We start from the raw sequence: 18,286 nt of genomic DNA, 5'->3' as shown, positions 1-18,286 counted from the left end.
AGATGGAGACTCCATCTCAAAAAAAAAAAAAAAAAAGAAAAAGAAAAAAAGAAGGAAGGAAGGAAGGATGGATCATATAAACAACGTTTGTCTATCGTACCTCAATAAAGTTGGGAAAAAATATTTCAAATTTTAAAAAGTAAACACTTAAACACGCAAATACATAAACAAAGATCAAGCTTCAGACCCTTCCTCTTTTTCAGTATATAAGTTATGTTTTCCTGAATGCTAAGGGCTGTTTTCTAGGTCCCTGAGCAGATCCTGTTCAGTTTGGCCACATAAGTATAGTTTGTTCTTTTTCTTTTTTTTTTTTTTTTTTTTTAGCTGGAGTTCAACCATTCCCTCTTATACACTAGGTGTCCTTTGTCTAGGAAGATGCCAGAACAATGTTATGACAGAGTCTTGTATTTTTGCAATGATCTAGGTGGAAAGGGCTCAACAGACTAAAATATGCCTTTCTTGAAACAGATAGGGAAGCTGAGGCCCAGAGAGGGCAGGTGACTTGTGCATGGATCACACAGCCAGTCAGTGACAGAGGCAGCCCAAATTTCACATCTCCTAGTGCCTGGTCCAGATCGCATCAGGAAGAATAAAGAGAAAGAGACAGAGAACGCAGGCAGTAGAGCCAACTGACCTCTCAAATGTCTTCTGGCTCTGTCACCTCCCCAAAGTTGGAGTCCATGATTTCATAAATGGAAAAACACAAATACTTTCTTCAGTAAAAATTTAGCTGATGGCCAGGCGCAGTGGCTCACTCCTGTAATCCTAGCACTTTGGGAGGCTAAGGCAGGTGGATCACCTGAGGTCGGGAGTTCGAGACCAGCCTGACCAAGATGGTAAAACCTCATCTTTACTAAAAGTACAAAATTAGCCAGGTGCAGTGGCGCATGCCTGTAATCCCAGCTACTCGAGAGGCTGAGGCAAGAAAATGGCTTGAACCCCGGAGGTTGAGGTTGTGGTGATCCGAGATTGCACCATTGCACCCCAACCTGGACAATAAGAGTGAAACTCCATCTCAAAAAAAAATAATTTAGTTGATTTTACTGTGGGATCAAACAGTACATACTTTGCATTTACTCAGAAAGTTATCTGGAGCAATGAAAGCCCTGATGTGATTTTGTTTCTCTGCTTCCTCTCCAGGTTTCCAGTTCAGTGGATCCATGAGGGCTACTTCCCACTTGTCCTTTGTGGGCTATTCTTAGCCTTTGCTGTAACCTGGACACACATTTACAGCCCAAAGCAACTATGAATGTTTCCTGTTTTATTTCCAAAGCAAGTGGTTACTCTGCTGCTTCCCCCACCACTAGTAATCACAGCCCTAGTTCACAATGCTGTATTCTTGGCATCTAAAAACTAGAAAAACACCATTAACGAGGCCAGATATGATTTTCCTAGCTAAGTAATGATTCTGGGGGTATGGAGAACATAGGGCCACTAAAGGAACAATTATAGATCAAAAACTCTTATAATTTAATTTTGATTATTGAGAGTTTATCTTCATTTTTATCATTCTGTTGTTGTTAAATTAGGTCACTGCGGGTAGAGCCTAAGCAATGGTATTTTTTAAAGTTTCCCAGAGTGCAGCCTCAGGGCTGGCAATGGGTTGCAATAGTATTTCCCAACCTTGCCTGTAATTTTTAAAAAAGAAAATTACCTAGAGTACTTGATAAATATACAGAAACCCAGGCCTCTCCCCTGATCACTGTTTCTGGAATCTGGGGCCCTGGAATCTGTGTCTTTAAGAAATACTTCCAGATAATTCTTGTTATTTGGGAAAGTTGAGGATCTGGCAAGTTCGGGAAACACTGGGTGATAGCATAGACTTCCAAGCACACCCAAGAGAGCTGCTTTCCGGTAGCTTAGAAGACGTAATGAAGGTTTCATCAGCTACAGAAGAAAACTCAGCCTTAGACTAGGAGTTCCTCACCGGAATCCTCCTTCTCCATTCAGGCAGGCCCCTAGATCCCTACACAGTGAGAAAAGATCTCATTTCTACCAGCTTTCTCATCTCTTCCCACACCCAGCCTGGCCTCTTCTACTCAACTCAACTCTCTTAAACTTGTCTGTCCTTCTGAGTTTAATTCCAGTCCCAGAAACCCTTATCATACTGGCCTATGCTGATTTCTCCATCCTCTGAGCTCCTTCATCCTGAGAGCTGTGCATAGTAACCTCTGAGCTGTATTCATTCTTCTGATTTGCTTAAAGATTCCACACCAGTGTCTTGCCTCTCTAGATTCAGAACTCCTTGGGGCAATACAACCACTGAAGGGAGAGCCGCAGGAGTGAATGCCACAGCCAAGCTCCATGAGAGCAGACTTTCTTCCCATGGTACTTCCAATGCTTAGCCCAGCATCTGGTGCACAAGTGTTCAACAAATATCCATCAAGTACATGAATAAAATGTCAAGCTATATGAGCTAACAAGGTAAAATACATCTCAAGCTATAAATATTTGAGCACATATACAGAATTGAAATTATGATTTCAGAAACTAATCTAGATACAACTCATGACTTGGGTTTGTCCTAGTTTCTCTGCACATGCAGTTCTCAAACTTTTTGGCTCCTTCACACTCTTGCAAATTATTGAGCATCTTAAAGAACTTTGTTTATGGGGGTTATGTCTATCAATATTGACTATATTAAGAACTGAAAATTCCAATTTTAAATAACTATAGTAAACTCATCATACGTTGATGGATTAATGCAAACAATGTACTTTTATGAAGAATAACTATTTTTCCAAAACAAAAATAATTTAATAAGGAAAGTGGCACTGTTTTACATTTTTGCAAACCTCTTTAATGTTCGGCTTCACAGAAGTCAGCTGGATTCTTAGATCTGCTCCAGCATTTAACATGTTACTATATTATGCCTTAGGTGGCCTCTGGGAAACTCCACTGTATACTTGTGAAAGAATGAGAGTGAAAAAGCCAGATAACATCTTTGTGTCATTACGAAAGTAGTCTTGGCCACATGGACTCCCTAAATGGGTCTTAGGGATCCCCAGGGATGCACAGACACACTTTGAGAACTGTTTTTCCACACATTTCAGAATACAAGTTCTAGATGGGGTAGGTAAAATTAATCAAAGGCTTTGATTTCCTGCTTTGAAAGAGATATATAAGGGTTTATCAGACTAGGATAAATCCTTGGATGTTAGAATGTTACAGCAGAGAAATTAGAATGCACATCCTCATTAAATGACATCATAGATGCTAAAATTCACAAATCATTTATCTTCATGCAACAGAATATTTATAGTAGCAGCACAAATCCTTAAACTCTGTAATGTTCCTTCTAATTTATATGTTATCATTTTTCTGGGTTTTTGACTGTGCCTTTCAGATCAGCAGGTATTCTAGCAAAGAGACTACGAGTGGCATAAGATGGTAGAAAATGATCATTGTTCCTATCTCTTAGAGGTGTTATGAGGATTAAATAAATGCATATAAAGTGTTTAGAATAGTACCTGACACAGAGCTAGTTGTCTTGGTTATTATATGTCTTTTAAAGTTTCTTAAAAGCAACTAGAAAAGTAAATTTCTATGTTTGACTTCATTCCCCATAATTTAGCATGATTTATACAGATTTGTTTGTAGTAGTAATTTAAAGGCTGAATTCACTTAAATAGCCCTTCCACAAAAGGATCGATTAATTGAAATATCATTACAGAGGTGTCTTCTAACAAATCGAAACTAAGGTTTGAAAATCCATACTACAAACAGATGGTGGAAAACACCTCTTTCCCCCAAAGCTTTTGTGCATATAGTGGCAATCAGCCTTGCTCTAGAAACTGCTAAATGGCAATTAAATTTAAGTTGCCCCCTGGGTTAATTGTACACCAAGAGGAATTGTTAATGTCAAACATTTACTGAGCACTAATAGATTCAACAAGCACACACTGAACATTCACTACAATATGAACCCCAGGAGGGAGGAGGACACAAGCATAGACAGAAGTCCTGCCCTCAGGGCATGACAGAGAGCTCCACACATATGGAACAGTGATACAGGCAAGATGTCTCAAATACATAAACCCTAACCGGAAAAAGGTTGACTGAAGGTAAAAAGAAGGTCATTCTCACTTGGGGCATCTAGGAAGACTTTGCCAACATGGTAGCTTTTGAACTGACCGCTGAAAAATGAGTGAGATTTCACCAAGGGGACTTGGGAGGAAGGAAAATGGAACTAGCAGAAAGCAGGATTGGGCATGGTCACTTGATATAATGAAAACAAAAGGCAACAGTGAAAAGAGTAGTTTGGAAATGAATGAAATGGGCTTAATGATAGGATAAGAAGTCCAGACTTTATATAGCAAGAGGGCAGCCTGAGCAACAATGGGTACAAAGCTGTGTCATCTACATCTTGGTGTTTTGGTAACATTAACATCACCTAGGGTCTGCAGGAAGAATGAAAAGGAAGGCGCTAAGGTGAGAAAACCAATGAGGAGGCCATGGCAACAGTCCAAAGGGAGAAACGATGGGGGCATTTGCAACGGAGATAGGAAAAAGAATGAGACATTTATTTTAAAAGAATAATCCAGAACCCCGTCTCCACTAAAAATACTAAAAATTAGCCGGGCGTGGTGGCGGGCGCCTGTAGTCCCAGCTACTCGGGAGGCTGAGGCAGGAGAATGGCGTGAACCCAGGAGGCGGAGCTTGCAGTGAGCCGAGATCGCGCCACTGCACTCCAGCCTGGGTGACAGAGCGAGACTCCGCCTCAAAAAAAAAAAAAAAAAAAAAAAGAATAATCCAGAAGAGTGGAGGATGACTAGTCAGTGAATAACTATTCTGTGTTGGACCAAGGCTGTGCGTGTTTTTAAAGAAAGTTTTTGAGACATGTCCAAGAAGGTAAATTTGGAAGGTAGGTGTGAGAAAAATAGAGAACCCAGGATTACCGTATTCAGAGTAAAGGAACGAAGAAAGAAAAAATAATCCCACTAGAAAAATAATAAGGGCTCTTGCAAACCAATAAGAAAAATGAGCATACCAATTGACAAGTAAGCCATGGACATGAGCTGCCAACTCATAAAAGAAGAACTAGAAATGGCCAAGCAACATGGGAGAAAATGCCCAGCTGAATAAAAAAGCAAAGAAACAAATAAAAATATATGATCTCACTTTTGCCTGTAAGATTGGCAAAAAATAGATAAAGATTGGTGAGGCAGACAATGTCAATTGCCTACCCATCAGTGTCCTTCCTTGCCAACAAAGCCCTAAATTTGGTTATCCAGGCTTTTTCAGTTTGCTTTGTTTTTCTAGGTACCAGCCTAGCCCCAGCCCAGTAGGGAAGAATCTTGATTAGTCTGAACCAAAGTTGGTGATTCTATTCTGCTTATCAGTGATTGACTTGAGAAAGCGCATATGTTCCAATTCTGGCTAAGATATGTAAGAGAATGCCTCCATGGAGAAAGATGAAGAAAGTTTGAAGAACAGTTCTTAGATTTTATAAGAAGAACTCTAGGTATTGCAATACCCACTTTATTTGACCCTAGATATTGATGCATGAGGGTGCAAGGCCTGGAGCTGCTGCAGCTCTATTGAGAACATGAGGATACCCAACTGCTGAAAATGACAGAAAAGAAAAGTAGAAAGAATCTGGTATTTTATATGATTCACTAGCTGAATTAACCTATTCTGGAATCTCCCTATCTTGGGATAACTTGTTATATAAGGATTTTTTAAAGTCTTATTATTTAAGCTACTTTTTTATTTCGGTTCTTAGTTCTTTTCTTATTATTTTAGGATCAGGGAGTATATGCATGGGTTTGTTACATGGGTAAACTGCATGTTGCTGAGGTTTGGTGTACAAATGATTTCATCACCCAGGTGGTGAGCATAGTACCTGACAGGAGGTATCTCCCCTAAAGTAGGCCCCAGTGTCTGTTGTTCCCTTCTTTGTGTCCACGTATATTCAATGCTTAGCTCCCACTTATAAATGACAACATGCAGTATTTGGTTTTCTGGTTCCGTATTAATTCGCTTAGGATATTAGCCTTGAACTGCATCCATGTTGCTGCAAAAAACATGATTTTGTTTATTTTTATGGCTGCGTAGTATTCCATGGTATGTATGTACTACATTTTCTTTGTCCAGTCTGCCACTGATAGGCATCTAGATTGAGTCCACATCTTTGCTATTGTGAAAAGTGCTGCAATGAACATATGGGTGCATATGTCTTTTTAGTAGAACTATTTATATTTCTTCGGGTATATACCCAGTAATGGGTTTGCTGTGTCAAATGGTAGTTTTGTTTTAAGTTCTTTGAGAAATCTCCAAACTGCTTCCCTGAACTAACTTACATTCCTACCAGCAGTGTATAAGTGTTCCCTTTTCTCCGCAACCTTGCCAGCACCTGCTATTTTTTGACTTTTTAATAATAGCCATTCTGACCAGTTTAAATTGGTGTCTCATTGTGGTTTTGGTTTGCATTTCTCCAGTGATTAGTGATGCGGAGCATGTGGACTAGTTGTGAGAACAATTTCTATCTACACAGAACTGCTCAATAAATATTTGTTGAATTAATGAATAAATTTAAATTGAAGAATGAATAGCTGAGGCCTAAGAGGACGACAATGCCTAGAAGGATTATAGACTTTGGGTTGGAAAGGATCTTGGGGATACTACAGAGTTGGAGTATATTCAAGTTTACCAAAGGAAACAATGAGAAAATGGAAACTTGAGCAGATTTTGGACTTCCCCGGACTGGTCTCCACAAACTCCCCACCCTACTTTCCTCCAAGTTAGTTGCTCCAGAGGTCCTAGTTTTTTGGCACCAGTTGAGCTACACAAAGTTGCAGAGTCATGATCTTTCCCCATGGGTCCCAAGATTGGCGACTTGCCTCAAAGACACTGAAGAGCAAATGGACCTCCACCCAAGAAAATTGAGCAGGTCCTCAAGAGAATCTCCTGCTTTGTTCTTCCCTGATTGTTGCAGCAGAATCAGGTGAGAGAAATCCAGCTGGGGGTGTCTGGTGGAAGTGGCCCTGAGGGTTTCTTCTTTCGTTGTATAAGTTATTTGTTCAAACCGATTTGTTAAAACTTGTGGATTCCACTGGTGAGATCATGAGCACATTCATTTTCTCCTCCCAGAAGCAATTTTTTCTTGTGTCATCCTCAGCATTCTCTCCAGATGAAGCATCTTTTCTGTTTTTATTACTGCATAATTACTCCTCTTGGATTCTGCAACTTGACATGAAATATTATCTGTCTTACTGCCAAATTTAAAATTCATGTGTTAGCTAACTACTGAGAAAAAAAAGGATCTTAACCTTGTGTCATAAGTCAATATAAATCCTATGAGATTAGAAAGTATGGGTTAAAAAATAAGCCACAAAAGCAGTAAGAAACATATAAATGAATATTCATAGCACCTTATAGTAGTGCTATAACTTCTAAATATGGCACTAAAGGTAGAAGCCACACAGGAAAAATAATGAATGGATTCAGCTATAAAAAAAAAAATTAAACTTCTGGAGTGAAAAACTGAAGACTAGGGGTCAAAAGTGAGGAGGTGATCAACTTGTCATTATGTGCCTTTTTGTACTGCTTTTGTGCCTATGGATTTCAAATCCATAGTTTTTAAAATTTGAAATTATTTTCAAATGAAATAATCATGTAAAAAATGTAAACTTCCATAGTCAAAACAATAAAGGACAAATAATAGAGTAAAAAGGAAAATGCAACATCTTTCATAGACATAGGTTACTACATTTAATATGTGAGGAGCTAATAAATATTAATAATGCCATGTAACCTTGTGTTCAGAAATGGTCTTGGCAGACAGACAAATCGAGTCAGCCCCAGTGCTCCTTCTTGCCAACTGTATGACTTGGGCCACGTTCTTTCCTTGCCTTCTTCCTTCTCTGCAAAATGAGGAAAATGCCCTCTATGGTATAAGAAAAATAACTGGTCTTTGTCTCATTTCCTGGCACAGAGATCCTTAGAATCCTGGGAATTTTCTTAGTGATGGGTGGTAGGAGCAGTTTCTGTTCTATAAGGTGACCCTTGGTGGGCTCCTAGATAGCTTCAGGATGGGGGATGTTCACCAGGGAGACCCTTCCTTGATTAAAAGCTTGAAATTTTCAACCCAACCTCCAGGGAGGGGAGAGGAGCTGGAGATGGAATCAACTGCCAATGCGTAATGATTTAATCAATCATGCCTACATAATAAAAACCTCCATAAAAACTCCTAAACAGTGGGGTTCTGAGAGCTTCCGAATTGGTGAACACATCCACATTTCAGGGAAGTGGCACCCCGCAACTCACATGGGCAGAGGCTCCTGCCATCTGGACCCTTCCAGACCTCATTCTATAAAGGTTTGGCTGTTGATTTGTATCCTTTAAAATAAACCAGTAACAGGCCGGGCACGGTGGCTCATGCCTCTAATCCTAGCACTTTGGGAGGCCAAGGCAGGTGGATCGCTTGAGCTCAGGAGTTGGACACCAGCCTGGACAACATGGCAAAGCCCCATCTCTACAAAAAATTAGCTGGGCATAGTGGTATGCACCGATAGTTCCAGCTACCTGGGGAGCTGAAATGGGAGGATCACTTGATCCTCCTTGAGCCCAGGAGGTTGAGGCTGCAGTGAGCCGTGATTACGTCACTGCACTCCAGCCTGGGTGACAAAGTGAGACCCTGTCTCAAAAAAAAAAAAAATTAAAATTAAATAAACCAGTAACAGTAAATAATGTGTTTTCTTAGGGGGAATAGAGAAGAAAGAAAAAAGCTACGATACACTATTACAAAAGTACAGGAGAGCAAAAAAAAAAAAAGTTTAAAAATAATAAAGTGCTTTCCTAAGTTCTGTCAGTCATTCTAGCAGATAATCAAACCTGAGGAGAGGGGTCATGGGAACCCCAGTTTATAGCCATTGGTCAGAAGTACAGATGACCCAGTACTTACAACTGCCATCTAAAATGGAGGCAGTCTTATGGGACTGAGCCCTTAAACCTTAGAGTCTGACACTAACTTCAGGTAGTTAGTGTCAGAATTGAATAGAATTATAGGACTCCCAGGTGGTGTCAGAGAGTAGAAGTGGCGTTGGAAAAGACACCACATACATGGTGTCAGGAAGAAGTAAGACCTCCTACTTTTTCACACAGTTACTATAAGGATAAGATGACAGAATTTAGCAAACAGTGAGCCACAGTATTAGTATTATCATTGCTACTAGAAAAAAAAATAACCCACCAATTGGAACATGAACAAAGATAATTAATAGGTAATTCACAAAAGAAGAAAAGCAAATGATCAAACAGCAGACAGGATGTTCAATGTCATCAATCATTAAAGAACTGCATCTTAAAATTAGATACCAGTTTCTACTCGTCTAATAATTGCCAAATATTAAAAATAATGGCAATGCCAGGTGTCGACAAGGAGTCACTTCAATGGGAGTGTAAATGGTATAGTTTCCTTAATGGCAAGGAGGCCGCTTGTGTCAAAAGTCGTGAAAATTATATGTATGTCCTTTGACCTCACTATTTTATTTCTTCTCCAAAAAAGGAGAAGAAAAACATAAATTTGCACAAATATTAGCTGCAAAGATGCTCCTTATGGCGTTACTCATAACAACAAAAAGAAAAAAAATGGAAGCCATCTAAAAACCCTATATCCAGGGAAATCATTAAATAAATTATGTCTTTAGTTGAATATCATGCAGCTATGAAAACAAAAACATTTAATGACAGGAAAGATTTTCATGATATAATAGGTGATTAAGGGGGGTTATAAAATAGTTTATACAATATTTGAAATTGCATATATTCATATTTGTTTGATGAAATGTAAGCATATATGTCAAAACATTCAGTGTAGGTTGTCTCTAGGTGCAAAACTACAGGAGACTGTACTTTGCTCCTTACTTATCTGTAAATTCTAAAGTATCTACAGTAAACATTCATTACATGTGACATGATTGTTTAAACAATAAACTTTTTAATGCAATTTTTATTACCCTATTATGAAGATTGAAAATCTATCAAGAAAATTTTCTCTAAAGTGTTCTAAGAAACTAAAAAAAAAAATTATTCTAGTGGGTCTTCTCAGCCTACTCTCAGTTATTTTATTCACTAATTCATTTATTTATTCTTCCAATCTCTACACAACCATAGTGACTGGATTACAGACACAAGTCCAGTGGGATTTCTGTCCCAATGAGCTCCCAGGTTAATGCTAATCTGAGAACTCAGGACAATAGAGGAAGAATCGAAGAAAGTCATCTGCTGCGAGGGAAAAGGTGAACATATGGGGAAGATCACAGAGAAAAGGCCAGCCTGAGACTATTACAAGGAGCAGCCAGTGTAGGAGTCAGCCTGGTGGAGAAGAGCAAGTAGCAGAGGGCAGTCCAGGCAGAGGGCCCAGCCTGGGCAAAAGCAAGAAGACATGAAAGTACAGGCACATGTTAATTGACATGGCCAGGACGTGGGGTGACTTTAAGGGAATAGCTAAAGAAAGCTGGTTTTGTCAAGATTTGGTTTGGCATTTTTCTTAATTTGTAAAAAGAAGTAAGGAAGCCATGCAGCATTCTTGCCACCCCATTCATGTTTGATGATAGGGTGACCCTGATAGTTCTTTTTGGTTTTTTTTGTTTGTTTGTTTTGTTTTTTGTTTTTTGTTTTTGAGACAGAGTCTCGCTCGTTGCCCAGGCTGGAGTGCAGTGGCACAATCTCGGCTCACTGCAAGCTCCGCCTCCTGGGTTCATGCCATTCTCCTGCCTCAGCCTCCCAAGTAGCTGGGACTACAGGCATCCGCCACCACGCCCAGCTAATTTTTTGTATTTTTAGTAGAGACGGGGTTTCACCGTATTAGCCAGGTTGGTCTCGACCTCCTGACCTGGTGATCTGCCTGCCTCGGTCTCCCAAAGTGCTGGGATTACAGGCGTGAGCCACCGCACCCAGCGTGATAGTTCTAAATATAGTAGACTGGCCCCTCTGCCCTGAGCTGATGGCCACAATGACTTTCAGAAAAGAGCCAAGGAACCCTAAGAGGTCTGAGCTTCAGTAGAAACTGGATGGGCCGGTTGCCCCTGGGGGTTCCTTCTTTCTTGTAAAGGTTAAAGGCATAAAACTTTCTCTCTTGTTAAACATTGTACACACCCCAGTGTCAGCCACTCAGCTGAAAAGATAAATACCACAAATAGAATTTTTGGCAGAGCAGTACTGCATTGAAGGAAGAACTGTTGCACAACACTCCTTCCTTACCCTCCTTCCTTACACAACATACACATTTTTACTTTGAGTGGGGAGAAGGTTGGGGGGAGGGGGGAGATTAAAATTGGAACAAGAAATGAAAGCGGGCTGCAAGAAGAAATGTCTGAAATTTCTCAATCAAGAGGGAGAAGCATCTCCCAATAAGGACCAAATATCTGCAGAGCCTTCCCGTCTATTTCTTTTGAGGTTCATCCCTGTGGTCAGAACCCAAAGAATAACCTCCCTTGCCCTTCTGCATCTATCCTTTGACTGTCAAAGATGTGCCAGGCACTGTGTCCAGCCAAGGATCTCTCCAGTAAGGACTCTGGGAAAATTCAGAGAAGAATTTCCAAAACCTCCAGCTGCAAACAGTGGTTAGGTTACTAACCAGCACATTAACAATTCAAAAGTGATGAATGATAATCAAATCTACCCTTTACTCAGCTCTTACTATATACCAAGCACGGTGCTGGGTGGTCTACAAGTTTATCTCATTTAATCCTCAAAACAATGCATGCATCAGGGTCTATTATTATTGTCCCCACTTTAAGATTTAAAAAAACTTGAGGCTGGGAAATGTTAACCCCAGTTTATTCAAGGCTAGTGAGTGGCAGAGCTAGGATAGTTATCGCCTCCCCACCTCTGCTGCCTCCCCTCTCCTCCTCCGTTCCAACCTGTTTTCTGGTCTGACTGAGCAATTTGTATTTTCCTGAAGGGACCAGGCATCCACTTCCTCTGCGCCTTTGTTCAAGATATGGTTCTCACTCAGAGAGCCCTGCCCTTCTTCCCCTTGATTAGCTGGCGGTCTCCACAATCTCTTACCCATCAGCTCAACTGTAACTTCCTCCAGGAAACCCTCCTAGACCTCGAAGGCTTCAGATCACATTACATTCAACACAGGGATCCCCTTGTCCTTCTGTGAATGTAACACAACCATGCTTATCTCTAGGCTTTTTGGACATGGTTCCCCTTCCACTTAAAATGGTCTTCATTCACATGTACACACATGTACACACATATATACATGCTTGTTCACATGCATGCACATAAACACCTCTTTCCTCTGATCCCACTCATCCTTCAGGTAGCATAGAAGTCAACAACTCTGAGAATCCTGGTCTGAACCATTCCCACAGCCCACCCCCTCAAGAGGGAGGTGCCTCTGCTCCTCAGCCCTGCAAGACACAATGCTTCCTGCGAATCATACTCTTCACACTGTTTTGTCATTGTTTCCACATCACAATTAAACTTCTTCAGGGGAGCAAATGCCTCTTGCCTCAGAGCCAAGCACATAATAAGTACTCAGTAACTATTTTTTGAATAAATGAATACTTACCCTGCCTACTTCCTTCTTGTCTGTGCCACTCAAATGTGGAAATAATTATGTGCCCCAAAGTCTTGACTAGGCTTTTGTTGATATTTTCATTGTAACCAGAGATCCCATGCTTCTATGACAAGAAATGAAGAATCCTGGAAGAATAAAAACAAATCCTTGCCGTAAGTGTTTTTGAGAACAAACCGCATTGGGGTACATAATATCATTTTTCCAAAGGTAAGAAGTAACTTGGGGTTGAGGAGGGGAAGCATTAGTTAAGAGGAGGAAAGATTTTACTGAAAGTCAAGGCTCTGGTCGTATATCCAAACATTATGAAAATGAGTCATTTATTTGTAAGGAACTCTCACATTAGATACTTTCTTTTTTAAAAGTGACTTTTATTTATTTAATTTAAAAGGTCTATACTCAGATAGGTCATTCCTACCTCTATTCTTACCTACTCCATTCCTTTCCCAAAGCCTCATATTGGTAAAAACTTATATAACTTCCTTTAGCGTCTGTACAGTGTTTCTTTAATGTAAATATAAGCATAAATTTATTTGTTGGTCCCCACCCAAACCTTTTTTGTTTATTTTCTCAACTTTTATTTTAGGTTCAGGGGCTACATGTACAGATGTATTATGGGTAAATTGTGTGTCACTGGGGTTTGGTATACAAATGATTTCATCACCCACGTAGTACGCATGGTACCCAATAGGTAGTGTCCCTCCTCAAGTAGGTCCCTGTGTCTATTGTGCCCTTCTTTTTTTTTCTTTGTTCACAAAAGACTTTATTATCTAGTGGTACATACTGAGAACATACAGAAATCTGCATGGCCCACTTCACATGCAGTAGAACAATCTTCACTTTACAACGACTGTCAACTGTTTTATGCAATAGACAACACTTTAAAGTCACATTCTTAAAGAAAAGCTTTATTTACAAAAGAAATAAAAAGTAAAGCAGCAATTACTACTTTTAAAAAGCAGCTGCTTTGTTCAAGAGCAGAAGGTTTATGCCTGTATTGAAAGACAACATGATCACAGATGATGAAAACAATGAGCAAATGAAAACACTTTTACCATAAAGCAGTACACTTTCAAAATGACATACACATACTTAAAAATATCATTACCCTGTCTGTCTAACCTTTAAATATGAGGACTTTCAGAATTAGGCCTCAACATTTGTAATTAGTAAATGAAAACTATGCAGTGTTGCTATGTCACTAGGAACTGTATTTAACAAAATGTATATACAGTCTATAGCAAGTTGATTTTTTAAAAGTAAAGTTAATAAGAAACAGTACACTGAAGGCACTCTATCCATCAAGTGTGTTCTCTTCCAATTTTAAATGTGACGAATAGAACAGAAACTGTAACTATGCCACAGTTGCAATGCCAAAAAAGAAAAACAAGATCAATTATCACACATGCTAGGAATTCTGCCACAAAACTAACATTCCTCATTTGTCAGTTGTTCCAATAAAATGACATCTTAAAACACCAGAGATGTTGATGGTTTAGCTTACCTTCAGTGTAGTGAATGCTGTACACAACCTGCTTTTTTTTTTTAATTTTATTTTACTTCAAGTCTGGGATATATGTGCAGAACGTGCAGGTTTGTTACATAGGTATACATGTGCCACGGTGGTTTGCTGCACCTATCAACCTATCATCTAGGTTTTAAGCCCCACATGCATTAGGTATTTGTCCTAGTGCTCTCCCTCCCCTTGCCCCCCACCCCCCGATAGGCCCCGGTCTGTAATGTTCCCCTCCCTGTGTCCATGTGTTCTCATTGTTTAACTCCCACTTATGAGTGAGAACATGCAGTGTTTGGTTTTCTGTTCCTGTGTTATTTTGCTGAGAATGATGGCTTCCAGCTTCATCCATGTCCCTGCAAAGGACAAGAACTCATTCTTTTTTATGGCTGCATAGTATTCTATGGTGTATATGTGCCACATTTTCTGTAAGGAGATCATCCCTGCAGGCAGGCTCAAGAAGAAACAGACCCCTCTTGGCACAGACTACATCAACGGCATGCTGCTGTGGCCTGCACACACACACGTAGGAAAACGGGAATATAAACAGCATTTATGATGGCCATTTTATCTGAAGACCAAAATGAAGCCAAGTCTGCTAAAAACAAATCAACCACTTAATATTACTACTCATTTTATAACAGATGCTTTTGTCTTTAATGTGAACTGCAACCATATACATTAGCACTGTAATTTTGTGCAGTCTTGGCAATTTAAAACAGTTCTATGGTGAAATTTCACACAAGACACGAAACAGATTAACATTTCTAAAAGAAATTCAAATATATCATGCTTCCTCAAATTTGCTGGAGAAATATTTATAAGTTTACATTCATTAATAAAGTGCTGTGAAATTTCTTCAGTCTCTGTATTTACTCAAACCCTTAGAGTTTCTTCATCTTGCTTAAATTTTTTCCTGGATGAAGGCATGCTGCAGGGCCTGGTTGATGCTAATTCATTTAGCTAGACCCAACATTAGAATCTGGTCCAACAAGTCCTTTAGCTAGCATACTTTTTTACGTTGGTCTTCAGGAAGTGTCTGGCACCCAATCAAGTTGGCCAATAGGTCCTTAGTTGGATTAATTGTGCTCATAACAGTAACTATCTCCCTGTCTGTTACTTTATCAACTTCTATGTACATGAAGTTGAGATTTTGATCAAAATGCTGATCTTTGAATACACCTTTTGAATCATCTCATTTGGCATCTGTCCTTTGAGATTCATCACAAGCTTCAACATATGGTTATTGGTTTTGCCAGGAAATAAAATTTTTCCAGTATAGAGTTTAAGGTGCAACCTACTGACCACATATCTATACCATAGTCACAGCATTTACCTATAATGATTTCAAGAGCACGATAAACTGTACTGACAAGATAAGGTGTAATGTCATTATCCGCAACATGTGAAGCCAACCCAAAATTGCAAAGCTTTAAAATAGTTTTTGATGATTAACCAGGATGTTGTCTGGCTTGTTGTCTGCATGTAGGATATCACATGTTTTAAGGAGTTTCAATGCCAGGATAAACTGCTGACTATGGGATCTTACAGCTTTAATATGAAAACCAATATATTTATCATATTTTTTTAACATGTCTCATAAGTTCATACTGAGAGGCTCAAATATGAGACACAGATGCTGTTTGTGATAGAAGCGCCTGAAGAGTCGCAGACAATGAAGTTTGTCATCAGGATCAGCATCAAATTCTTTCAAGAAATCTAGTTCTTTTAAACCAGTCTTTTGCATGAGCTCATTGTTTCTGATGACCTTTACAGCCACTTCTTGGTTGGCTCTTGCATTATCTCTGGCTCATAAAACATTACTGAATACACCTTGCCCAGTGTAGCCATACACATTGTAACATTTATCTAGGACTTCACCTATGTTCACATGATAATAGCCTTCTGCATCAGTCCAGTTATCTCTGAGGTTGGGATTCTCTTTGAATCTTACCCATTGCCAGCAACCCAAAGGCAAGCACTATCAAAATAGTCAGCAAACATCATCAGATTCTGTAAAACTTATCAAGTGCCAACAACTTCTTCTGCGATGAACTATTATTCTGTTCAACTGTCATTAGATTATGCTTGGCTTTCACTGAGGCCTGAAATGTATCAACATTTTCCCGTTCATACTCTTTAACATCAGCAGCTACTCATTCCAGAATGTCATCTGGAGAAGGTGATCATGTTTTCATACTGCTCTGGGGGATGCTTGGTTCAGATGACATGGACGTATTGCTATCTTCAGCAAGATATTTATATTTCTGAACAATTGCCTGCCTTTGGATTCTTCTCTGTTCTATTAGGGCTTCTTCATCTTCTTCCTCCACATCAAAATCTTCAAGCTTATCATCAGACGAAGATTCCTGCTCAACTTTCATTCCTTCAGAAACACTTCCTTTAAATTTATCTTCCTTTACTTTGCTTCTGCTCCTTCATATACGACCACCCCATGATCGAGGCCACCTTCTCAAGCATGATCTGCTCCTCCAACCTCTGTCCCTTTTCTGAGGAGACCTGCTTCTTCTTGGAGACCTGATTTTTGTGCTACGCCTGAGTGGGGAATGAGACCTCCTTTTAATGGGAGATCTACTACTTCTTCGGGTTGGAGACCACCTATTAATGGGGCTGGCATCTTTTAATCTTTCACATCTATTGAGGATATCATCTTGAGGTTGTGTTCTTGAAGAAGAAAGTCGTCTTCTCTCTGGTTCTCTTCGTTTTCCTTCTAAGGATTGGCTCAGCTCTTCTACCAGGAAACAGTGTTTGAGAGGGAGATTTGCTCTGCTTAGATCTTCTATCATTTAAAAGTGGAGACCTACTTCTTGATTTACCATGTGGTTTTGAAGACAAACTTCTTTTAGGACTACAACCAGGTCTTCCACTGGGTGACCTATTTTCTTTCCCAGATGAAGTATCTTTAGAGGGAGATCTAATTGGGTTCTTTTCTTTATCAGCTTCAGACTGTGTTGATTTTCTCTTTTTGGACTGTGAACTTCTGTCTTTGGATTTACCTCTTAAAACAACAGGGGATCTGGATTTTTTTACCTTGATCGTGACTTCTACCTTCATTTATAATTCGGGATTTGTCTTGTTTTTTGATTTACTTTTATCTTCAGTTTTAACCTTATCATCAGTAGGAGATCTGGCCTTACTAATTTTCTCTTAAGATCACCTTCTAAGGGTAGGGGATTTTAATTCTCTTGCTTGATCTTGAAACTTACTTCTTTTGATGGCCTTTTAGACTTTTTCGTCTCCTTTGACTTGCTCCTAGTTGTTTTCTCTTTAACAATTTCAATACCCCCCTTACTTTTCTTCTTATCAGACCTATGTCTACTCCGTTCTTTGGATCTGCTTTTACATCGTTTTTTGTAGTATTTTTATTGTCCACAAGTTCAAGTTTCCCCTTTGTACGTGAAGATCTAGTACTAGATCTATTTCCATTTCTTAAATTTCATAAATCTCCCCTTCTTCTTCAGAGCCAGACTCATAATCTTGTAAAATGAACCCCGTACCAGAATGGACCTTTCCTTCCATTAACTCATTATCAAGTTCAGCCTTAATCAAGGCTCTCTGTTTTTGCAAGTGTTCCAGCAAAGCTAAATCAAGTTTAGTTCTTTTTGCTGGAGACATTCCCTCTTTATCAGAAGCATCCATAACCTCTTTTCTTTTGTGTTTCTTATGTTTATGCTTATGTTTATGTTTTTTATCCTTGTCTTCTGAGGAATGTTTATGTTTCTTATGTTTACTTCTGTGTTTATACTTTTTTTTAACTTATTTTGTTCTTATTTTGAAATTGGTCTTCTGATACTTCTCCATTTTCTTCATGTATACTCTTTTCAGAATTATCAGCATCTTCCATCTCTGGCTGTTCCCGCAGCAACTGGGTCTCGGTGGCGGCCATCTTGAACTTCCTGACTCCGCTGCCGCTGTGGTGGTGGCTCCCTGGACCGTGGAAGGCAGTGGTAGTGGAAGAAGAAGGAAAAGAGCTGCCGTACATGTGCCTATTGTTCCCTCCTTTGTGTTCATGTGTACTCAATGTTTAGCTCCTACTTACGAATGAGAACAGGCAGTATTTGGTTTTCTGTTGTGCATTAATTCACTTAGGATCATAGCTTCCAGCTGCATCCATGTTGCTGCAAAGACCATGATTTTGTTTTTTCTGGCTTCATAGTGTTCCATGGTGTATATGTACTACATTTTCTTTATCCAATCTAGGTTGAGTCCATATCTTT

The 18,286-nt window shown here is 39.5% G+C and overlaps 1 long non-coding RNA gene and 1 pseudogene across 1 annotated transcript in view; both read right to left on the bottom strand.

The window, feature by feature from the left end:
• LOC129524563 (uncharacterized) overlaps nt 1-18,286 on the bottom strand; it is a 332,901-nt gene that overhangs the window by 148,806 nt on the left and 165,809 nt on the right. Inside the window, exon 2 of the long non-coding RNA XR_008668378.2 lies at nt 12,530-12,663. This is a non-coding gene — a long non-coding RNA (uncharacterized lncRNA). The remainder of the gene's footprint in view (nt 1-12,529; nt 12,664-18,286) is intronic.
• Nucleotides 14,851-17,955, bottom strand: LOC101145113 (serine/threonine-protein kinase PRP4 homolog; annotated as a pseudogene).

This window comes from Gorilla gorilla, chromosome 13 (assembly GCF_029281585.2).
Source record: "Gorilla gorilla gorilla isolate KB3781 chromosome 13, NHGRI_mGorGor1-v2.1_pri, whole genome shotgun sequence".
Lineage (NCBI taxonomy): Eukaryota > Metazoa > Chordata > Mammalia > Primates > Hominidae > Gorilla > Gorilla gorilla.
Note: the sequence above shows the minus strand (reverse complement) of the source record. Positions and strands in the feature narration are given on the sequence as shown.